Source organism: Carcharodon carcharias, chromosome 6 (assembly GCF_017639515.1).
Source record: "Carcharodon carcharias isolate sCarCar2 chromosome 6, sCarCar2.pri, whole genome shotgun sequence".
Taxonomy (NCBI): Eukaryota; Metazoa; Chordata; class Chondrichthyes; order Lamniformes; family Lamnidae; genus Carcharodon; species Carcharodon carcharias.
Window position 1 is genome coordinate 64,940,247 of NC_054472.1, and position 25,976 is coordinate 64,966,222.

Consider the following 25,976-nt stretch of genomic DNA (forward strand, 5'->3'; position numbering starts at 1 on the left):
TTCAGAAGGTCTAAGTATATTGTTACAGAGTCAGGACAGAACTGAAACCCTTGTATCCTTTCCCTTACTGTAAGTAATCAGTATGTTTTTAGAAAAGGAAAGTGTATGTGCATCTCTTAGCCCTGCCGAATGTGTAGTCAATTGAATGACAGCAGCAAGCTTTTGTGCGTTTTAATAGAGAGGACAATTTATTTGCACATTCACCCCAATAGCATAAGCAGTATATTGCTCACTTACACACACACACACACACACACACACACTCATTCATTCTAAGGAAAGATACAGTTAAAGAGAATAGTACACTTTTACAAGTTGCAAATAAAAGGATAGTTCATAGTTCATGTGTTTGGCTCATTGTAGGAAAAACAGTCATAGTGGGCCCAGTAAAGAGGTGTTTCGCTCTAGAGGAGTAGTCTAGGTAGTTTCAATAGCTGGAATTGTATATCAGGATTATTGCAGGATTCCCAAAAAGATGGATGTTTATCAGGTCATGAAGCTAGTCATTTGTAGATTTTTTTAACAGGAGTTCATTTTTGTTTACAGGTGGGCTTGGATTAGGAATCAGGCTGGGAGGCTTTTAAGATACGGCAATCACCAAGTTAAAAAAAAAGATTTTGGCTTTAATGCCTTAGTTTGCAACTGATATTCTAAAGTTATTTGCAGACTAAGGCCAGAATTTTCCACTCCCAATGGCAGCGGGTGTGTTTGACAGGATGAGTGGACACTGTGTCAAGATAGCCAAAAATTGGTTTCACGTTATCATAAAACCAGCTTGCGATCATCTGTTCCACCTGTCAATGCTGGGCCGTATTTCCCTCTGCCAAATGTTGGGAATATAATTCCAACAGTTTAGTCTCTCATTATAAATTCTGCTCGCTGGAATCAACCCCACTGATGCTGGATCATCTGGGCATGCTGGCGTGTTCAGCAGGGATCAGTGCTGGGACCTTTGCAGTTTGTAGTATACATAAATGATTTGGAGGAAAATGTAACTGAGCTAATTAGTAAGTTTGCAGATGACACAAAGGTTGGAGGAGTTGCAGATAGTGAAGAGGATTGTCAAAGGATACAACGGGATATAGATCGGTTGGAGACTTGGGCAGAGAAATGGCAGATAGAGTTTAATCTGGACAAATGCGAGGTAATACATTTTGGAAGGTCTAATGCAGGCAGGAATTATACTATAAATGGCAGAACCCTTAAATGCATCGACGGGCAGAGGGATCTGGGTGTACAGGTCCACAGGTCACTGAAAGTGGCAACCCAGGTGGATAAGGTAGTCAGGAAGGCATATGGCATGCTTGCCTTCATTGACAGGGGTATTGCGTATAAAAGCTGGGAAGTCATGCTGCAGCTGTATAGAACCTTGGTTAGGCCACACTTGGAATATTGTGTGCAATTCTGGTCGCCACATTACCAGAAGGAAAAGGAGGCGTTGGAGAGGGTGCAGAGTAGGTTTACCAGGATGCTGCCTGGTCTGGAGGTTATTAGCTATGAGGAGAGGTTGGAGAAACTCGGATTGTTCTCACTAGAGCGACGAAGATTGAGGGGCGACTTGATAGAAGTTTACAAAATTATGAGTGGCATGGACAGAGTAGATTGTCAGAGCTTTTTCCCAGGGTGGAAGAATCAATTACTAGGGGACATAGATTTAAGGTGAGAGGAGAAAACTATAGAGGAGATGTGAGGGACAAGTTTTTTACACAGAGGATAGTGAGTGTCTGGAATTTGTTGCCAGAGGAGGGGTGGAAGCAGGTACAATAGTGGTGTTTAAGAGGCAGCTTGATAAATACATGAATAGGATGGGAATAGAGGGATACGGATCCCAGAAGTACAAAATGTTTTAGTTGACGGGCAATATGATCGGTACAGGCTTGGAGGGCCGAAGGGCCTGTTCCTGTGCTATACTTTTCTTTGTTTGTTCTTTGTTTCGCAACTCTATAAATGTGACATGCACCTGGTGAGCTGCACTTCACTTGGAACTTCAAAGGTTGTTTGCCTACCATGCTTCGGGCAGCACTCGCGGTAGTCAGTGCCAGGGTTTGCAGGTGGCAGCACATCATTTTTAGGTGGGTTTACGGGCAGGTACCTACCCACCAGGCCAGCCATAAGACAAGTGTGGGCTTTTCAATGGCTTCAGGGTTAGGGCTGTACTGGGGAAGGAGGGTATCCCAAGGTGTTTGGGATCGCACGTTGATCTGCGCAAGTGGCCTCAAGATGTTGAGGGCTGAGGAGACAGTCTCCAGAGGAGATAAGGCCAGGTGGAGATGTGAGGTTGGGCAGAATTTTGTCCTTGGCGAGCGGGCTCGGCGGGGGTGGGTAGGGGCGTTCAGGAAGCCGACCACTGCCCACGATCTGGACCGGACCACAATTTCAATTTGACGGGCCAATTAAGACCTGCCCAGTGTAAAACACGAGTGGCAGTGGACACAGGGAGGAGGACGAGTGGGCTGAGCATGAACTTTGCGCATGTGCACTCGTGAGGGCTTTATAATCTCCCTGAGGTACAGAACTGCCTCAGGGAAATGAAGTGTTGTTATTAAAAGAAAATAAAGAAACTAAAAGTGTAATAAAACATGTCACCTCATGTGGCTCTGTCACATGAGCAGGGACATGTTATTAATTCAATTATAAAATTTTTGCTTTACTTTTATTTGCTTTTGGAAACCTCATCCCACCTGTGGATTGAGGTTTCCAAAAAATGCAAAGGCTGCTTGGTCTTTTTGCCTGCCCACCAACCATTGAGTTCAAAGAGCAGCGAAAAATTTAAGTTAAATTAATTATTTAATAGCCTTAACAGGCCTCTTAATTGCCGGCAGGCATGCTGCCGAGTCTGGTGTGCGCATGCCGACCAAAAAAACTGCGCATTGACATCGGCCGAGAATGCTGACATCAATGCGCTGTCAATTCATGCTCAAGCGGGTCGGGTGCACATTGCCCACCGAGAGAAAAGTTCTGCCCAGTGTGTATGAGAGAGTGAGTGGTGATGTCCATTGAGCTGGCAGTGAGTGAGACGCCAGTGAAAGTGTTTCGCAACTCTATTTTTGTGACATGCACCTTGTAACTGTGTGAGTTCAGGGTGATGAGATTGTTGCCTTATCCTGACAGCATGGATGAGATAATTAATTCACTTTCTGCATTGTATAGCCAATATCTTCTGTGCATAATTGGGACTGACCACCACTGCCATAGTCTCACAAGCTAGAGTGGTGAGATTGCTGGCCCTCTGCGGCCAGAGCAGGGGTAGGGGACATCATGGAAGGCTTCCAAAAGGCATTCCAGTGATGGGTCACTGAACTCTTCTTGTCTTTCAGGGCCATGTCTTCACTGGAGCAGTCCTGGACTGAAAGCATTGAGAACCGTGTGCGGGGCAGCAATTTAGATATGGCACCTGGAGTGAAGAAATATTGAGGTAACAGCATTTCAGGCAATTCAGAGGTCATCTGTCAGCAAGACAACATGTTTCCTGTGACTGCATAATTAATGTGACGGGAAGCAGACGATACAACGCTAAAACCAGCCATTGCGGCTGATGGGGAAAATGTTGTTTATCATGCCTCCTACCGCACTTTGTGCAATTCTGGATTGATCCACCCTAAGTGCTTCTCTCTGGTCCTTGGAATATAAAGGATTTTGGTATCAAAAGCCTGTTTCAGTCATATGGTCAACTGCTATTGTTGTTTAAAGCTAAAAGCTATTGTTATACAATGGAGAGAGATAATGGCCATTCAGGCTTACTTGTGGTTAACTGGTTTTCTGCAGTTCCCTTTTTATTAAATTCCAAACTTGGAGACATGAAGTCTGGAAGCCCATTGATTTTTTAGTATGGAGTAAACCACAAAAATGGCAGGTGGGAATTCCATAGAGGGGTTATGTATGGGTATGTTTGGGTATTGGTTATGCATGGGTATTTTCAAGGGGCAGGTCCCCACCAATGATGATTCAATTGTGAATTTTATGAAAATTTGAGGTTGTCTTTATCAATTTGCAAAGTTACCTGATACTTGGCAGTTATCTTAGCCAGTTAGTGTCTCTTAAAAAAATAAAATAAAATACAGTTATGGAAGCTTCCATATGAACACAGACCATGTTTGAAGTTGTGAATAGGACATGCCTTCACTGAGCACAACAATATCATAATGTAAGGATTCCCAGTGTCGACTATTTAAGCAGCTGCATCCTTTGAAAGGGAAAGTTGTCTTTTTGTGAGCAAATGGTTTTGGAAAGTTCCTCTATATTCTGGACTATCATCATAGAGCTGTGGCAAAGAAGAGCATCCACATTTATAAATGCAATTGTTATATAAGTGCTCCTTCAAGAAATGGAGAAACGAGGATTGTGTTGTTTGGCACAGCAGGTCACTTCCTCTCCCAGCAAAACAATGTACCATGCCTGGCAGGAAGTGACATAATAGCTCAGATTTGTGGTAAGCTGAGCCATTTAAAAATGCCAACTAGGACCCGATTCCAGGACCCCCACCACTATTCCCAGAGCTGGCAACTTTCATTAATGCACAAAAAGGATGTGGCTAGTGAGCCCGCATCCTAGCATTCCTGACCTGGCCTGCTCCATTGTGTGGGTAGGTATCTCAGAGGCTGCTTCAATTTTTGTGGAGTTGGGCCAGCTTCAGGATGACACATGTCTCATGGCCTCTCAAAGGACTTCTGACCTTTAGTCTGGATTTGGAAACATCTTGAAAGGTATGTTTGGAAAATCTAATCCATGCAACCATGAGGTTTCTATGCCTCCCCAGGCCACCTCCATGACCTCTATAGCATTCATGCCCCCTCCATGTGCATTCGCTCAGTATTCATTGAGTACATAACCAATGAGCCTTATAGTAACAGTGGTCAGTGTTAAAATACTATGAAAAAATACCCATTCAGAAATCTGCTTTGAAAGGAAAAAATGCTATTCCTACAACCTTACAAAAACATCAATTAGATAGGGGCATTACAGTATTGGTAACAGAAGCTTTACCCACTTCACACCTCTTAACCTTGTCCAAATGAACATACAACTATTGACAAAAGAGGTCACAGAAATAATAACTTATTATAACCTCATAAAGATGTTGATCAAGCAATGTAAACATTCCATTTGAACATCCCATTTCAATTTCAGTTTGTCACCTGCTGGGCTAATGCATTTGTGAGACTTGGAACTCAGTCAAGCATTCATAATGAGCCCAGCTGGCGAACCACACGTCTGGCCATTTGTTTCTGTTCATACAGTTCCCAGAAAGTACTGCCTCAGTGTGAAAATCTGGCCCATGTGTCATTGCAGTCTTAACCATCCGGACCCACTGGTATTACTAAGATTCACAAATATAGGAAGTTTAACCACAAGTGGGTAAAATATGTTGGATGAAGAGATAGTATACTCCCTGAACCAAATTCTGATGTTTTCTTTTTTGCAGAAATAATTCAATTTTCGATATTAAGTATTGGATGAGCTGAAACTTATTGCACTCAATTTCAGCATAACTGAAGCTGTCTGTTTAGTCCATATTGATAATGGTATGACTCAGATTCCAGTGCCAGCAAATTTTCCAGCTGTCTGCTCCAGGTAACCATGTGTGCTTGATTGTTTAACAATAATTTGACCTCCATACCTCATATCACAACAGTTGCCAGAATTACAATATACCAGAACATTTTCAATCCATTAGCAAAACCCTGATGCACTTTTCACCACTGTTAGATTAATTTCCCCAATATTCTCCTCATTAGCCTCCCATATTCGGCTCACCACAAACTTCAGTTAATCAACAATTCTTCAGCCTGAGTTATTTCTCTCACATGGTCCAACATATCAATCATCCTTGTCTCCCACTACAACAATCGTAACAACATCATTTATTTTCTCCTTCTAGTTTATCTTGGTAACCTCATCCAGTTCAACAAGTGTAGCCTTGGAGCTGATTGCATACCTGGGGGTTTGATGAGTGGGAGGTTTTGGTGAGGAAAGGAAGGAGTTGTTCCGTTCCTTTTGATTTTTCAACTTTTCTCACCCTGTCAGAATTGGTTCTTACTCTACGACAGGGAAAGGAGCTAACTGTTTGGGGAGTGGTTAAGGTCTATTCCAGTTCTAAAGTTTAAAATAGTATACAAACTGATTAAAATAAAAAAAAATAAAAAGGGAAAATAATTAAGTGGATAATATAATTAAGTAATTAATTAAAACACATTAAGGATGGTATGACAGGTGATGTGCCAAGGCTGCAGCATGTGGGAACTCCTGGGCGCCAGTGTGATCCAGGCCAAACCCGTCTGTAGTAATTGTTTGCCGCTCAAGAAACTTTGGCTTATAGTCATTGAGCTGGAGGGTGAGCTGCAGACATTGTGACACATCAGGGAGCAGAAAGTTACCTGGATATTTTATACCAGGAAGCAGTCACACCCCTTAGGAAAATGTCTTCTGGTATGGTCAGTAGTCAGGGACAGGAGGGTGCGACTGCAAGTGAGGCAGGCAGGAGTCAGGAACCTCAGCCTTTACGATTCTCCAATAGAGTTGAGGATGTCTCAGCTTGTTTGGATGAGAGTGGGGGCTGCAGGGCAGTTGAGCAAAATGACCATGGCAATGTGGCACAGGAAGCCATTCAAGTGGGGGGTGGGGGGGGGCAGCAAAAAGGGATGTAGTGGTGGTAGGGGACCATCAAAGTACCTTAGTGGAATAGTCATTGTTGTAATACAGGAAATGTGGCAGACAATTTGAACCCCATGAGGTCCCACAAACATCAATGGGGATAGATGGCTATATATCTGTTTTAGATGTTGATTCATGGATACCTGTTGACTAAGATGTCAGCCCCTGACTCTTCATTGAAATAATGCCATGGAATATTTAATATTCACCTGAGAGAGCAGACAGGACCAGAGTTTAACATTTCATACTCGAAAGATGGAACATCCAACAGTGCAGTGCCCAGTCAGCACTGCATGAAATGTCAGCCTAGATTTTGTGCTCAAGACACTGGAGGGAGACCTGGAACCTTAACCTTCCTAATAAACCAGAAACCCTGTGAATTTAAAGTCTAGGGGAAGAAAAGGATCATGATCAATTTGTCAAAAAATAATAACAAATTGCATTCTTGGTGCTTATGTAGCTGTTACTTCATCCACAACCTGCAAATTAGTAGCCTCGGAATGTCTCAATGTTATTTCATATGATGCTGAGAATATTTTAGTATGTTTTTCTTTCTTTATCTGCCATTCTGTTTACTTTTTACTTGCAAACTTACTTTAACCCCTTTGAATTATGATATAACAAGTTCTCAGCTGACCCTAGAAACAAAGTGTAATTCTGTCAGGAATGGGATAGTATTTGGGAAACAATCTTCTGCCTCAATCAGACCATTGAACTGGCTGATCCTGATTTGTTTGGACTAACTGGCAATGTTGGGAAATGCATCCACCCGAAAATCTGGCAAGTGCCTGATGAATATATTAAAATTAAAGTCCCATGATGTCAGTGGAACTCTCACATTAACTTAACTGGGCAGAATGGAAGTCCTAACCAGCAGTCAACCCACTTGGTAAAACCTTTCACATTCTCAAAGTACTTGACAACCATCGAAGACTGGTCCAGCGACCGACAGCCATGGCTGGTACAAAATATAAAGGGCCTTGCACCTGCACTCGTTTGGATGAATTGGATCTTTCTGATTTTCTGATTACTTCATTTCTGAGGCATTTCAAAGCTTGCAGATTGTTTCTTTCTGATTTGTCTGTTTGAAAGTACATGCCAATTTTTTCTTCCTTAATTTAGATAAATAAACTGCCTGAGGTAGAGCAGCAGCAACTGCAAGAGTGCCAGCTTCAGCAACAGAACAAGCTTCAGTGGATGTTATAGCAACTATAGAACAGCAAGTGAGGAGACTGCTTTTAGAAGCCATTACCTGGCATACAGGGTTTATAGGCCAAGAGTCACTTTCCTGGATACCTCAGAGTAGCACTGCATCAAAAGGCCTGTGCTTCACCAAGCAGGCTGTTACAGCTCTGTGATGCAGCCTCCTGAAGGAGGACTGGCTGCCTGTTATACCAAGGAGTCATGTTTTGCCATTGGCTGTGAAGGTCACCATCACTCTGAACTTTTTAACATCAAGCCCCCACTAGGCTGCTACAGGAAACATCACACGCAACTCAGTGTCTGCAATGGACAGCTGAATTAAGCAGGCCGCTAATGCCAAGCAGACTGGAAGCAAATTCCATCACTCTTTCAGCATTGTGTTGAACCTCATTGCCAACCCTCCAGTACCTCCTACCACTGCTTTTGGGTGAGGCCCACACTTTTCCTCTCACTGTTGGGAACCTGACGCCCTAGACCTGGTGTTTCTGCTAGGTTGCATTGGGAATGCAAGTTACCCAGGAGTGGCTGAACCAAAGCAAAAAATTGAGGAATTTCAAGTACACAATATATCCTGTTGAAATCAAGTTTTCTTGCCCTTTTGCAGCAGTTTAAAAAAAAATATTGCACTGGAAGCTGTTGTGATATGATGACATGTGCCTTTAAATGGTTGTTAATCATTACTCACTTCAGCAGGATGATACGTATTAGTCCCATGACTTGTATTCAGTCTGCAAGCAGCAGTGGTAGAAGTCAGATGTACTGAACTAAGCCTTTTAGTGAACATTATCTGTATATAGACTTATCTTCAAATAAAGCACCCACATAATTGTTTCACCAACATTTTGGGTGAAAAGAAGAAGAACATAACATGGTGGCAGCACAGTTTTTGAAGACTTGACTGGGCAGGATACAATCCTCAACTCTTTCACATCCAGCAAAAGAAAAGAGTTGGTGTGAAAGTGAAATTACTGTCAAAACTCACCATGTGTGAGTGATTCTGCAACTCTTTAAGAATCCTACACACAGCTTCCTTTTGTTCTGGGATTGCACCTTGCTCCAGGCAGCAGGACTCAGTAAGATTGTTTAAATCTGAGAGAGCTTAAAAGGCTATAAGCTGTGAATTTTAAGCAGGAACAGAAATTAAACAGCAGACTCAGGTGGTCTCACTTTAAGTAGAACTCCACAGACAGTATAGTGAGGGGAATTGACACTGTTCTCTGTAGCAATGATGTGAGAGTCCGGATGGCTGTGTTGCCCCCATTGCCAGGGTTCAGGACATCTTCTTAAAGCTGGAGGGGAACTTGCAATGGAGGGGAGGGGAGGGGAGGGGAGGGGAGGGGAAGGGGGTGGGGGGGGAAGATCCAGTTGTCACGGTCCATGTAGGTACCATTGACATAGGTAGAACTAGGAAAGAGGTTCTGCATACGAGGAGCTAGGAAATAAATTTAAAAGCAGAACCTCAAGGATAATAATCTCTGGATTATTACCTGAGCTGTCTGCAAATTAGCATAGAGGACATCAAATTAGAGAGATGAATAAGTGGCTCAAAGACTGGTGTAGGAGAAATGGGTTCCAGTTTGTGGGGCACAGGCACCAATTCTAGAGAGAATGTTCCCTCTTGTGGGAGAATCTAGTTTTGGGAGACCACTGTTTGAAAATAAGGGGTCGCACATTTAGTACAGAGATGAGGAAAATTTTTTTCTCTCAGAGGGTTTTGAACCTTTGGACTCTTTTCCTCCAAAGGTGATGGAAGCACAGTGTTTGAATATTTTTATGGCAGAGGTAGTGGATAGATTCTTGAGAATTAAGAGGGCGAAAAGTTTTCAGGTGCAGGAGGGAATGTGGACTTGAGGTTACAATCAGACCAGCCATGAACTTATCGAATGGCGGAACATGTTTGAAGGGCCAAGTGGCCTACTACTGCTCCTAATCCGTATGTTTATATGTCTGTTCCTTATATTACAGCTTGCTCTGACTTCCCCGGTTTGAGCATCAAAGGTTAATTTTTCAGTCAGTATCTCATTAACTCTCTGGAAGTTTCTTTACAAATTGTTTCATGTTGCTATCATTCTGGCATCCTTCATGAGCCTCCTGCCCCTTGAACTGCTTCCTCCCATCTCACTCATTGCTCAGTAAAACCTTCAATGCAAGTCCAGCAAATCAAAATGCAATTTGATATTATTTTTTGGACAAATTGATCATGATCCTTTTCTTCCCCTAGACTTTAAATTCACAGGGCTTCTGGTTTATTAGGAAGGTTAAGGTTCCAGGTCTCCCTCCAGAGACTTGAGCACAAAAACTAGGCTGACATTTCATGCAGTGCTGAGTGGGCACTGCACTGTTCGAAGTGCCATCTTTCAAGTATGATATGTTAAAGTCTGGTCCTGTCTGCTCTCTCAGGTGAATATTAAATATTCCATGACATTATTTCAATGAAGAGTCAGGGGCTGACATCTTAGCCAACAGTTATCCATGAATCAACATCTAAAACAGATATCTAGCCATCTATCCCCATCGATGTTTATGGGACCTCATGGGGTTCAAATTGTCTGCCACATTTCCTGTATTACAACAATGACTATTCCACTAAGGTACTTTGATGGTTGTAAAGTGCTTTGAGAATGTGAAAGGTGCTATAGAAATGCAAGCCTTCTTTTTTCTATGTTATTGAATATCTTTCAATACAGTCGATGGAATTTCTCCAGATAATGCACAATGTTTTTTGCAATGGTGCTGCTAAAGTGAATTATACATGTAAAGCTTGTATTTATTGATCTCAATTTGTTTTGCGTTTCATCTTACAATTGTGTAGGATTTTATGCAACAGATTAAACAGGTCTGAACTATTGTTTTAAAAAATAATTTGAAAACAAAATATGCAAACCATTATCAGTCCTGCTTATTTAGCTCAAAACAAAAATAAAAATACCTGAAAATACTCAGTAGGTCTGGCAGCATCTGAGGAGAGGAACACAGTTAACGTTTCAAGTCCACATGACTCTTCAACAGAACTAAGTAAAAATAGAAGAGAGGTGAAATTTAAGCTGGTTTAAGGGGTGGGGGGAAAAGTAGAGCTAGATAGAGGGCCAGTGATAGGTGGAGATAGCCAAAAGATGTCATAGACAAAAGGACAAAGAGGGGCTGAAGGTGGTTATATATTCTAAGGAATGTGCTAAGTAAGGGTAGAAAGCAGGACAAGCAAGGTATAGATAGCCCTAGTGGGGGTGGAGTGGGGTGAAGGGAAGGGATTTAAATAGGCCAAAAGGTACAGATAAAAAAATGGATGGAAATACGTTTAAAAATAAGGGAAATAGGTGGGAAAAGAAAAATCTATATAATTTATTGGAAAAAAGGGGGGGATCGGAAAGGGGGTGGGGATGGAGGAGAGAGTTCATGATCTAAAATTGTTGAACTCAATATTCACTCAAGGCACTTCTGGACTGAATATTGAGTTCAACAATTTTAGATCATGAACTCTCTCCTCCATCCCCACCCCCTTTCCGATCCCCCCCTTTTTTTCCAATAATTTATATAGATTTTTCTTTTCCCACCTGTTTCCCTTATTTTTAAATGTATTTCCATCCATTGTTTTACCTGTACCTTTTAGCCTATTTCGATCCCTTCCCTTCAACCAACCCCAACCCCACTAGGGATATCTGTACCTTGCTTGTCCTGCTTTCTACCCTTACTTAGCACATTCCTTAGATAATATCACCACCTTCAACACCACTTTGTCCTTTTGTCTATGACATCTTTTGGCCATCTCCACCTATTACTGGCTCTCTATCCAGCTCTACCCGCCCCTCCCCTCCCCTCCCTAAACCAGCTTATATTTCACCTCTTCTATTTTTACTTAGTTGTGTTGAAGAGTCATACGGACTTGAAACGTTAACTGTGCTCCTCTCCTCAGATGTTGCTAGACTTGCTGAGTTTTTCCAGGTATTTTTATTTTTATTTTGGATTTCCAGCATCCGCAGTTTTTTGCTTTTATCTTAGTGCTTATTTAACTGTTATTTCATCCACAACCTGCAAACTAGTAGCCTCGGACTGTCTCAATGTTATTTCATATGATGCTGAGAATAATTTAGTATGTTTTTCTTTCTTTATCTGCCATTCTGTTTACTTTTTACTTGCAAACTTACTTTAACCCCATTGAATTATGATATAATCAGTTCTCAGCTGACCCTAGAAACAAAATGCAATTCTGTCAAAATTTGGGAAACAATCTTCTGCCTCAATCAAACCATTGAACTGGCTGATCCTGATTTGTTTGGACTAACTGGCAATGTTGGGAAATGCATCCACCCGAAAATCTGGCAAGTGCCTGATGAATATATTAAAATTAAAGTCCCACGATGTCAGTGGAACTCTCACATTAACTTAACTGGGCAGAATGGAAGTCCTAACCAGCAGTCAACCCACTTGGTAAAACCTTTCACATTCTCAAAGTACTTTACAACCATCAAAGACTGGCCCAGCAACCGACTGCCATGGCTGGTACAAAATATAAAGGGCCTTGCACCTGCACTCGTTTGGATGAATTGGATCTTTCTGCTTTTCTAATTACTGCATTTCTGAGGCATTTCAAAGCTTGCAGATTGTTTCTTTCTGATTTGTCTGTTTGAACATGCATGCCAATTTTTTCTTCCTTAATTTAGATAAATAAACTGCCTGAGGTAGAGCAGCAGCAACTGCAAGAGTGCCAGCTTCAGCAACAGAACAAGCTTCAGTGGATGTTATAGCAGCTATGCCTAGTTGCTATAGAACAGCAAATGAGGAGACTGCTTTTAGAAGCCATTACCTGGCATACAGGATTTATAGGCCAAGAGTCACTTTCCTGGATACCTCAGTGTAGCACTGCATCAGAAGGCCTGTGCTTCACCAAGCAGGCTGTTACAGCTCTGTGATGCAGCCTTCTGAAGGAGGACTGGCTGCCTGTTATACCAAGGAGTCATGTTTTGCCATTGGCTGTGAAGGTCACCATCACTCTGAACTTTTTAACATCAAGCCCCCACTAGGCTGCTACGGGAAACATCACACGCAATTCAGTGTCTGCAATGGACAGCTGAATTAAGCAGGCCACTAATGCCAAGCAGACTGGAAGCAAATTCCATCACTCTTTCAGCATTGTGTTGAACGTCATTGCCAACCCTCCAGTACCTCCTACCACTGCTTTTGGGTGAGGCCCACACTTTTCCTCTCACTGTTGGGAACCTGACGCCCTAGACCTGGTGTTTCTGCTAGGTTGCATTGGGAATACAAGTTACCCAGAAGTGGCTGAACCAATGCAAAAAATTGAGGAATTTCAAGTACACAATATATCCTGTTGAAATCAAGTTTTCTTGCCCTTTTGCACCAGTTTAAAAAAATATTGCACTGGAAGCTGTTGTGATATGATGACATGTGCCTTTAAATGGTTGTCAATCATTACTCACTTCAGCAGGATGATATGTATTAGTCCCATGACTTGTATTCAGTCTGCAAGCAGCAGTGGTAGAAGTCAGATGTACTGAACTAAGCCTTTTAGTGAACATTATCTGTATATAGACTTATCTTCAAATAAAGCACCCACATAATTGTTTCATCAATGCGTGAGCAAAGTTGGCACATTTTGGGTGAAAAGAAGAAGAACATAACATGGTGGCAGCACAGTTTTTGAAGACTTGACTGGGCAGGATACAATCCTCAACTCTTTCACATCCAGCAAAAGAAAAGAGTTGGTGTGAAAGTGAAATGACTGTCAAAACTCACCATGTGTGAGTGATTCTGCAATTCTTTAGGAATCCTACATACAGCTTCCTTTTGTTCTGGGATTACACCTTGCTCAGGCAGCAGGACTCAGTAAGATTGTTTAAATCTGAGACAGCTTAAAAGCTATATGCTGTGAAGTTTAAGCAGGAACAGAAATTAAACAGCAGACTCAGGTGGTCTCACTTTAAGCAGAACTCCACAGACAGGAGAATTCATTACTGCTTACTCTCCCTATAGATGTTCTAGGGAAGCTAAATACTGTAGACTAGTAAGGGAAGATGAAACCATCCATTAACAGCTCCTAGCAGCTAAAATAATCCTTAAAAACAAAGCTTTTCCACTGTTTGCTTTTACTTTTGAAGTCCTGCAACTATTTTCCCATCTAAATCTTTGCTTTGTGGAGTTTAGAGGCAACTTGGGAGAAATCAGAAAGAGCTCAACAGAGCCACTATTGCAGTCAAGCAGTAACCTATGACCAGCAAAGGCAGTGGCTACTGCAGGTACTGTAGCTTAGACTGAAATTAACTCTAAGGGTGGAATTGTCCCAGATTTGCACTAAGTGCGGTAATGGGCGTGAAAAAAAGGCGTTTTACCTGCCGGCTGAAATGAGGGGTTTCCTCTAATTCGCCTGCCATGCCGTTACCTTGCCACTTCCTCACATCGCGTGCCATATTTAAAGTGCAGCCATGTGCACACCTCTCAGTTCTTCCAGCCCAGGACAGCTGCACAGAAGACATAGCCCTGAAAGGCAAGAAAACTTCTGCCCCCTAATTCAGTGACACATCCCTGGGATGCCTTCTGGATACCGTTGGATTATGCTCTTGATGTCCTCTACCCCCACTCTGGCTGCAGGGGGCCCATCAGTGCCACCACTCCAGCTTGGGAGGCATTGGCAGTGATGGTCAGTGCCAACGTTACACAGAAGAGTTTCCAGTGCAGAAAGAGGATCAATGATCTTCATCTGTGCTGCCAGGGTAAGGCAACCATCTCATTACTCTAAACTCACACATTCACACGCCCATCACACATTCACTGGCATCTCATTCACTGCCAGCTCAAGGGACATCACCACTCACTCGCGCACACACATCCTCGCATCTCCATGTGGCCTTAGCTCCTCTGGAGACTGCCTACTCTGCCCTCACCTTCTTGAGGTCACTTGCATGGATCAACATGTCCCCCCACACACACCCTACGATACCCCCATTTTCCAGTAATGCCCTAGCACTGCAGCCTCTTAGACTATAAGACCATAAGGCATAGGAGCAGAAATTAGACCATTCGGCCCATCGAGTCTGCTCCACCATTCAATCGTGGCTGATAAGTTTCTCAACCCCATTCTCCCGCCTTCCCCCCATAACCTTTGATTCCCTTACCAATCAAGAACCTCTCTATCTCAGTCTTAAATACACTCAATTACCTGCCCTCCACAGCCTTCTGTGGCAATGAATTCCATAGATTAACCACTCTCTTCCCTTGCCTGAGGCCATTTCTACATCTCCCCCAAACAAGCCCTAGCCCTTCAGCCATTGAAAAGCTACTCCTGACTTACAGCTGGTCTTGTGAGTAGGCACCTGCCTGAGAGCCCCCTTAAAGTGATATGGTGCTGTCTGCAAAGCCTGACGCTGCTGGCTGCATGTGCTGCCTGAAGCAAGATAAGCAAACAAACCTTAAAAGTCCTGAGTGAAATGCATCTTGCCAGGTGCATGTCGTTTATGTTCAGTTGTGATGCACATTGGCCTGCAATCACACCAATGTGCCCAGATGATCTAGCATGGGGGGAAGATCCCAGCAAGCAGGGCTTATAATGATATACGGATGTATTGAGATGACATTCCCGAAATGCAGCGGTGGGAAGGGCAGCCAGCCATTGACGGGCTGAGCAGGCAATCGCAAATTGGTTCCAAAACAATTTTTAGCCTTCCTGCCACATTGTCTGCTCACACCTACCATGACGCCCAATGCCAAAGAGGGCGGAAAATTCCACCCTAAGAGTTGAAGGAAACTTGTGCAGCTGTCAAAGCCTTCAGATAGCATTAACAATCCTGCAAAAATCTAAAAAATGACAACAAAATTTCCAACACTCAACTGGAAGGCAATGGATCTCCTCTCTGAATTACTTTGTTCTAATATTGTGTTGTTCTTTTCAGAACCCCAATATTTCTGAACCAGATAAACAAGCCATTAAAATTAAAATCGCTAAAGGCAATGAATGCCTCCACAGACTGAGCATTTTGGGCCTGTCCAAAACCACCTTAAGAGTCCAGTTAAATAGTCATTTGGCAGTACACAACTTGAGTATTGCTGAACAAAGAGACATGTCTAAGCTTTTCATCTTTTACTCATTAGAACACTCGCAAGAATAACAATAGAAGGGGAAAACAACAATTTATATTGTATGTGAACTGTACTGAAGGTGCATTCTCTTCACATACAGTATAAATAAATTTTACCCTATATTGATATTGTTGTGAGCGTCCTGATGAGTGCAGTCCAGATAAAATATTGTCACACTCAAAGATCAATTACGAGTGAAGATCAACTCCAGAATTTGCTGCTGAGAATTCAGATCTTCAGGCAAAAACTGACAGAGACCACTGACCAATTCATAAGTAGGTACAAAGACAAAGGGTGTGATTGTGACTTAATGGCAGCTAAGCTGGCTGACAGAATAATTGAGCTCACGATTGCAACTACCCAATTGAAGTGTTCCAAAAAGACACCTTGGACCAATCCACAAATTACACAATCAAAGCATTATTACAAAGCAGATGCAAGTATGAAGCCATACTAATGGGTAGACAATCTATAGGTTATGAGTAATTTATCCACCATTGGGATCATAGCAAATACAGGCATGCTTTATAAGCAATGCAACAGAGCAGCCTCATACATGCACCCAGAAAATGCCCAGCTTTTAATGCTGTATGCAAGGTGTGTGTCACCAAAGGATATTGGAAGCACCCGCGCAGTAAGCAAAGACTAGGACAAATGGTTCAGCATCATGAGAAGCAACATCTGGAGGCCAGACAGGTATCACATTCTAATCAACCAAATATGCCCACCAAATAGTGCCAAGACAAGACTCATAAAATGTCTAACCAAGCTACATGGTCAATGATAAGGATGACCAAACAATCAACACACAAAGGGAGCAGACGTTCAGCAAAGTGAACATCAAAGAATGTATTGGCACAGTGATACCATCAAAAGCCTTTACCACCGTCTAGATCGTATGCCTATTATGTCAGCATAATCTATATGCAACATTGGATACCAGTGAAGGTGCAAACGTCTTTCCACTTTTCACATCGAAATGCATGTACTTATGGAAGTGGCAAGTAATGATTCAACTAACCAACATCAAACTCACTGCACACAATGACTCAGAAATTCCTTTCCTGGGATCCATTATAGTCAAGTGTCACCATAAAAACTCACCCTGTACACCCCAGATATTTAGCTGTTATATATTGTGGACGCCATAGTTCCCGTGATAGCAGGCCTCTCAGTGCGCAAGGACCTGTCCTTGGTCACCATTCATGGCAATGTCAAGATAATAACAAGGGCCAGAGACTATAAGGAGCACCACTGGAAATGCCATTCTTAGAGAAGATCATCTAGATCTGCAATGCAGGTCATCAGCCAACAGGCTACTTGACACTATTTGAACCAAATACATACACCCATTCCAAACTTGTAAACGTCATACTGCGGAACCAATGTAGAATTACTATTTGGCAGACAAGTGTGGACAGTCCTCCCTGGGTATTACTCAGCAGTACTCCCAGGAAAATGTGATGCATTACACGAAAAATAGGGGAAGGTGAAAGATGACCATGATCAGCATATGTGTAATGAATTACTCAAACTGACCAATGGATAAAAAGTTCAAGTACAAACACCATGACGGCATGATGAAACAGAAGCCAAATCAGAACAATAACACAACTAGGAACACCAAGCAGTCCTGTTGTGACCAGAACACAGTCTAAGATGCAACGCAAACAAAGCACCCCTAACCAGAATTCTGAAAATGTACAGCAGTCCCCAGTAATGATCATCATAACTAAGTCTGAATGGATAAGCAAACTGTTGATACATTTCAGAGACTCATAATATATTGCACAGTATTTAAGTTGTTATGGCACAGCCAATGGTAACTGCCGATTTGTTCAAATCCCAAAGGGAAATTTGAAACAACTGCCACAACTTGTTTTGCAGTTTGCGTAAATTTCGAGATGCGTGCCTTGAATTCAGTAGTAATAAGACCACCAAGTCTTATAGCTTTTACAATACTAGATTTAACATTTATTAATAAAAGAAATTATTTTTAAATACATGCATAGATCTACAAATTACGACTATGATAACTTTTAAATCCCCTAGTTAATCTAACTCCCAGTTATACTTTTGTTAAGGCACATAGACCCAGGCAAAGAAACATGATACCCTGAACAAGTAGAATTCAAAGTGAGTTTTCTTAACTTCAGTTCTTTGAAAACAGCAGCTTGAGGCATAGATGCTGAAGGCTTTTGAGACCTGTAAGATCTTAAAATATCTACCCTTACACACAGCCATCACTCTTTTATTCATATTTCCCCTTTGAATGCAGATTTTCATTGTTTCACTATGGGCAGAATTTTCTGCCTGTCGGGCGGTGGGCCCGACCCACTCCACAGTGGGCGGGGAGCCGATCCCCCACCGAAGAAGTGGGCCCCGCCGCCATTTTATGTGGGTGGGCCAATTAAGGCCCACTCAGCCTGACACGCGGCGGGAAGCGCTATGCACTTCCTGTGCGGGCGGTGGGGGGATTCCCCAAAAGTGAGAGCAAAGTGGTGCCTCAGGGAGATTGCTTACATTTTTAAAAAGATTAAAAATAGAAAAAAAAAATCCCTAACATGTCCCCCTCATGTGACAATGTCAGATGAGTTGGGACACATTCATAATTTACATAATAACTTTATTAAAATTTTTAAAACCCTGCATGAAACCTTATCCCGCCGGTGGATGAGGTTTCATGTTTTTTCTATTTGCCGCCAGGGCTCCTGGCCTGCCCGCCAGCCTTAAGGTTGGACAGGCAGGTCCTTTAATTGTTTAATTAATCCTGTCAATTGCCCATTGACAGGTCAGCGGGCCCGCAGCTGATTTTGCTGTGCCCCCACCTTCCTGAAAATTTAAATGGACCGGGATGACGCCGGGGGTTCTGCCTGACATCATCCCACGTCATTCTACACGTTGGCCCCGTCCGCTGCTCGCCGACGGCAAAACTCTGCCCTATATTTTACACTTTATCTTCCTGATAATAAAAACCTTTCATATCACTAAGTTTTATCAGTAACCTTTGTGCAGAATAAACACACTGGGCAGAATTTTGCCCTTGATGGGCGGGCAGGCCTGACCGACTCGGCGGCGGGCAGCAGCCGATCGCCGCTGCTGAAATGGGCCTCATCGCCATTATAAGAGGGTGGGCCAATTAAGGCACACCTAGCGTGTCGCCCGATGGGAAGCGCTATGCTCTTTCTGTGCAGGCGGGGGGATTCCCCAACTGCCAGAGTGCGATCTTTCACACATGTGCACGGAAGAGCGCACATCTTCCTGAGGCAAAGTACTGCCTCAGGGAGATCGCTGAAACTCTGTGAAACTCTAAAAATAGAAAAATTTAAAAATCTTAGCATGTCCCCCTCATGTGAAAATGTCACACGAGATGGGACGTTAGTCAAGAACACAAACACTTTATTAAAAGTTTTTAAACCCGATATCAAACCTCATCTCACCAGTGGATGAGGTTTGTAAAAAAAATCACCTGCCCATTGGGCCCATGCGCCGACCCGAAGTTCGCACGGGCCCCTCAAAATCCTGGTCGATTGGAGAGTTCATGGCCTTAACAAGGCCTTTAATTAATGGCGGGTGTGTGTCCTGCTGCATAGCGTGCCCGCCAACCAAAATATCGCGATGCCGCACACTGACTCGGGATGCTTGCGCGATGTCAGCGCGCGACATTTTAAGCGCTGGCGTGTGGACTCTGCCACCTGCATGCCAGCCAGAAGATTCTGCCCACTGTTTCTAAACTTCACCTGGCTAGGTAAATTTCACCCCTCCTTTGAAAACAATCTAGTCTTGTTTATTTAAAAACGCAAATATCCTTTTACACCTTACATTCTAAACTTCCCCCATGTTTACCATGTTTACATCAAAGCCTTCAGACTAGCTGCCTTTAATCGAATTAAGTCACACAGACACATGCACACATACACACATGCAACACATCCTGCTATTAATCTATTTTACAATAAATTCCAATAACATTATGAGAATTATTATATCTTCTTGACAAATACATTCAGACACAATGTTATTTTGCTTTGCTGTTGTGTAAATAGTTTAACTCTTTCAAGGGAAACCTTTAGTTAGAAAAAGCTGATATGATGACATGTATCTTTATGACATGTACCTTTAAGGGAGCGTATCTTAACCTGCTGTCAATCATTACACAGCTTGGCACTATCTGATTTATTAGCCCCATGACTTATAGTCAGTCTGCAAGCAGCAGTGGTAGAAGTTGGATGTACTACACTTAGCCTCCTAGTAAACACCATCTGTATATAATCTTATCTTCATACAAAGAATCCACATCATTGTTTCACCAAACCTTGTATATAATTGTTACGTTCATGTCAAAGAGAAGAAGAACGTAAGAGAAGCTGTCCTTCCCCACAATACTGACCACACCATTAGTTTGGATTAATGTTGAGATTTCTTATTATGCTTGTTTGCAAGCCATTGAATAGATTCTTGAAATTAATTTCTTCTGGGTGCAATGACACTGCTGGACACATATTAAACACTTTAAATGTTATTTTTTAAAAAAACTGGAAACTGATTACTATACACAAACAAAACTTTTAAATATTTCTGCATTTTTCAAAGTCTTTATCAGTTAATTAAATTTAAGTTAATCACATGTGATTGACTGAACACTCAGGTTTAAATATTTGTTTTTTTGGGGAAAAACCCATTATCAGCTGTATTAATAAAACTGCCCCATGTTACCTCTTTTAAATATAACAAGGAATATTTTGATATAATTCTAAGTGCAGCAATATGTAAATAGGCTTGAAAGGAAAATAAATACTTCTTACAATCAATGGAATTTACGCCAATCACCAATTGTGGCCAAAGCAGAAACTCTCCCTCCTTGTTGTTGTCTACATCGTGGATGGGAGAAGACCTCGCCCTGCTGCTCATACCTGTTTCTGTACTGGGCCGGTAACCATATACAGACCCCTCTACTTCGCTCTTTGACTCAGGCATTATGCTAATCTTTGTGCTTCAAACTGATGAAGCACGTGCCTGTGCCTCCTCAGAAGGACTCTACTCCTCTGGTGTGTCTTCTTTGAATGGGCTGTGGACATGGAAAAGGGCCTAGAAGTGACAGAAAAGGGACAAGAGAGAGGATGAGTGAACAGCTGCAGAACATGTAATTCACAGCCTAATTTGATGCAATTAGCTGACTGATGCTGCATCATCCCAGGTTTAATGAAGAGGTACCCTGTCGGAGACCCTGTTCAGCAAAACCCACCTCCTCTAAATTTAGCTCTAGCAGGCCAACACACTTCCATTGTTAGCTGTGTTCCTCCAGTTTTGCTCACCTCAAAAGTATAATGTGCCATTTACTGCAGAAAGAGAGTTAGTGAGTGGCTACTGATAGGGGGAGTGTGGGGTGTGGCATGGTGGGGGGGGGAGATGTGTGGGGCTTATGCTGGCAATCCATATACTGAGAGAGAGAGAGAGGAAACAAGATACAAGCATGATGCGGAACTGTTGAATGAGAGTTTGTACAATTGTAAGTTTGGAGAGTGTGAAGTGAGGAAGGAATCCTGAGAGAATCACAGCTTATGCAAAAACTATCAAGCAGGTGGAGAACATGCTAGTGGTGGGTGTGCAAAGAGCATGGAAGAGATGAGTGTGTGGTTGCAATAGAAATGAGAGATGGTATAGTGTAATCTTGTGCTTAATAGCGAAGAAAGTGATTGGAAGAAGGGAATTGTTGGGTGTGCTGGAGGAACAAGGCGGTGTTGCTGAAGGACTGTGACTTCTGTTGTAGAGAGATAGGGATAGATGTAGACCAGGAACCACCCTTGTTGCACTAATCAGATCACTGAAGTACTTGCTGCACTATATCCAGGCCCTAGGGAGCCATTGGAGCTGATCCCTCCCAATTTTCTCTTCAGATCTGTTGGACAGAATGTTTGGTGACTCACAGACAACTTCTGGGGTGCAGGGATCCCCTCCTCACCTTCACCTGTTCCACAAGTACCTCAGGAAAGTTTCTGATAACCTGGGGGCTTGCCTTGTGCTCATTTCTCAGCTGATTATTTTTCCTCTGCCCTGGAAATAGAAGAAGCCAACTTCCATTTGAGGTCCATTCCCAGTTTTAATAGGTCTCTGGCTGTGCTGCTGGAAATTACTTTCCAGTTGAGGAAGAGTTCTATTTTGGTCAGCCAGTTTAGGGTAGGACCCACCAGTGAGATTATATCGAGGTTCAGGAGTTAAAATAGCCCTGGCTGAAATTAAATCACATTTTAAATCTAATTGTAACCCCTAATAGATATGGCTCATGACGCTCCTCTGAAACCACACCATGGATATAATGAAAACCAAGGGACAACCAGGATAATTATTGAGTGAACTATTGGGATGCTGAAGCAGAGTCTCAGGTGTCCCGACAGGTCTAGGGGCTCTCTACAAGATAATCTTTGCAGCCTTGTATGTTAGTAGTGTGCTGCATGCTGTGCAACTTGCCATACAGAGAGGTCTGTTCTTGGAGGAGGCAAGACAATGGCAGATTATTTTCCATTGGTTGAGAAAATCCTGGGGAAGGTGAGGGCACAACAGAAGAAGGAGAACCACCTCAAGGCCATGCAGCAAGTGATGTGAGGAGTTAATTGCTTAGTGACTCTAGTGACTTGCTCATTCTTCTTCCCTCAAAACTTACACATTATTAAAAACCTTGTTATATTCTTCACCATTGCTTTCAGCCTGATAACAGTAATGCTGACAGATACAATAATTGCCTTTTGTTCATTTCTCACCCAAGTGATCAACCATAGTACTTTTCTTAAAAGGTTTACAAACTCTGCTACTCCAATAAGATAATCACATAGGAAGGCTGATATTCTTCATGTTGGTACCTTTGAGACCCTTGTTGCCAATGATTTGTGGATGCTTGAACCTGTGAGGGTCCGATTTCAGATTGCTGCACCTTGACTGCTCCTGGGGCAGGCCAGTCCAGCTGACTTGTTGATATCAAGCTGGGTATTGGTTGAGAGATGTCAATGAAGCAGACATGCTATGTCCAGAGAGAGCGCAATGTGCATCATTCCCATCACTTCACTGCCACCAACATAGTGCCAGGGCTCATCACTTCTAGTAAACTATGGGATTGAAGAAGTCAAGTGATCCTTTGAAAGACTCTATTCACGCCATCAGTTTGTCCAAGTCTCTACAAGTTAGAATCCGCAGTCCAGATGGCAGTCATTTGAGTTTCCACTAAAGTGCAAACTCTGGTGAAATTCACTCCATTTTTAGGGTGAATGGCTGAAACGTCCTTGGTACTCCACTTTGCAAGGTAGTCTGGAGTACTGGCAAGATCACATGGGTTAGAAACGGGCTTCTCCACACTCCCCTCCAGGCTTTATTGAACATAGTTCACTATCTACAATCTCAGAGCATCCCTTATACATGGGACAGGATTTCCGCCTCGTTGGGTGGGCGGGCCTGGGAACAACCGTGAAATGGACTGCCGCCCGTGATCGGGCTCCGCCCACGGTTTCATGCTAGTAGGCCAATTAAGGTCCGCCCAGCGTGAAGCACGGCTCCACACTGGCCGGGGAGGGCCAAACTGGGGCCGGGGCCTGTCAGCCACTTGGCCCAAAGGTGACCCGGAGGCTGATTTAAAAGCAGGAGGCCCAGGCAGCTGCTGGAAAGATGCCACAGGGCACGTCCCCTGAACCTTCACAATGGACCTGAGTGTGGCTGGACATGGCAGGCTGGAGGGCAGTTTGGATGGGACTCAATCCCTGACTTTGCTGATGAGTGCCTCGCCGTCCTCCTGGAGGAGGTGGCTGATACCCTTGTCCCCAGGGATGGGAGGAGGAGGCCACCGTGCCTCACCAAGAGGGCATGGGAGGAAGTGGTAGCGTGGATGAGGTTGGTGCAGCGCACATGGGTGCAGTGCCAGAAGCACTTCAATGACCTGCTGTGCTCAGGAAGGGTGACTACCGTGTTGTCATGGGTCAGTGTGCATTTGTGTTAAGGTCTGGCCGTCTCCCAGTAGACCTCAGGGGTGCTAGAGTCTGGATGCCAACTGTCAATCATGCCAGAGCTGGCCAAGGGGGTGCGCCCTGGCTGCTTGGACTGAGTTAAGTGGCTCGAGGGCCACAACTCGAATGTGCCCTGCCAGGTGCTTCTCAGCTGGGGTTGGCCAGGCTGCAATGGCGCTATGTGTACACTGTGGACTAATCAATGTTCCTCTTGTTTCAGGAGAAGACGGGCCACAACAAAATAGAAAGGTCGCGGACGGGCAGAGGCCCTGCTAGCCTCCTCTTCCTCTTGAGATACGAGCAAGACGCCCTGGAGCTTGAGAGCTGGCACGCCCCACGTGCAACCAGCCGTGGAGAGGCGGGGGTGCCAGACGAAGGTAAGAGTGCAGTGCACAGAGGTGAGATTTTTGGCTTGTGCAACCATTCTAGTGCAGCCTCCTCATTGTTGTGAGCCTCGAACCTGGAGTCCCCATTGGAAGATGATGGCACCGTGATGCAGATCTTCATTGTCTCACCAGGGTACCTGGCATGCACAGTGACAGTGTGATGACTTTAATTAATGGCATGTGCTTGTTCTCCCTGTTAGGTTCACCATCAGGTGTTCACTCTGTGGGACCCAAAGGGCCACCCCTGACACCGGAGGACCACCGGGTGTCATTTGTACCTGTGTCACACCAGCTCTCTGCAGCAGGCAACAGCATTGATACCAGCACCTTGGTGGGCATTCGATTGGCGGCTAGTATCTCAGTGCACATTGGTGAAGGCCCTTCACAAACACTTGAAGTGCAGGCAGAGGCAAAAAGTGCCCAGGGCACTGGCAGTCAGTTGACTGCTGAGAATCAGGATGATGCTCAGTCAAAGGCTGATGATGAGCTTCTGGAGTCATCCATTAGGCAGCAGATGCTGGATGTCCAGCAAGATATGTGGGAGGATTTGGCGGAGATCCATGAGGGTATGCGTGCCATGGTCCCTGTTATGGAGGAGTCCACGCAGAGCATGAGCACTGCGTTAATTGTCATTGTCAAGTGCACTGCCTCCTCCATTGAGAGAGTGACGGTTCTCATAGAGAGGTAGCTCCAGGGACAGAATGAGGGCTTCCTGGGGTGTCGCTCGGACCTGAAAGCCCTCACACAAGCACTGACCTCCGGGAGATGGATGAGGCATCCATCATCCCAGCTAGGTCCCTGTCCATCAATGGTGTGCAGGGAGGTCCAGAGCGACCTTGCGTTTGTGCATGAGCTGCCTGTCATCTCTGTGGCCTCCCTTTAGGCTGCTCTGGATGATGGCAGTAGCTCCTCTGCAGCCCCCCCCCACCTGCCGTAGACTGTGGCATTTGATGTTTGATGGGTGTGCAGCAACTCGGGAGATGCCAGCCATGGCAGCAGCCGTTCCATCCTAGGTGGGGCTAGCACAGGCTCCACTGGCCAGAGGATGACCACCAAGGCCATCAAGGCCAACAAGACAGCAGGGTGAGCAAGCTGTGTCCAATGCCAGTGCCAGCGAAGAAGGAGCACCTAGATGTGGCACTCACAAGCATATGTTAAAGGCACCATGAGCACAAAAGGGTCAGGTCATGGGTGTTTTATGTTCATTTACGTTTACTTTCTCTATACTGGTCTGGGAATGAAGATCAGAAAAGTTTATAGAAATAGTGCGGAATTGACAAAATGAGATAAATTTAGTTTTGTCATAATTGCCTGAGTATGCTTCACCTTTTTGTTTAATGTGGTGCAGGGTACGGCAGTATATAATGCGGGATGAAAGTGGCTATGAACTTTATTGCACAGGCACTGAGTGTTATTTTGTGTTCAAATGAAAGGGTCCTTTCAGACATCCGGGATGGAGGAGACAGCCCTGGCATGCGCTTGAAGCTGATCTTTGGTAGCCCAGCTGAAAGCACGTTGGATCAGGCTGTGCCTTGTGTCCCTGCCTCCCTGGAGGTTACCAAGGTCTGTCTCCATGTCTTCAGCATTCTCCTTACCATGCTCCTTTTCTGACTCACTACTGGAATCATCATCTGTGGCCTCTGCAGCCATGTCAAGATCC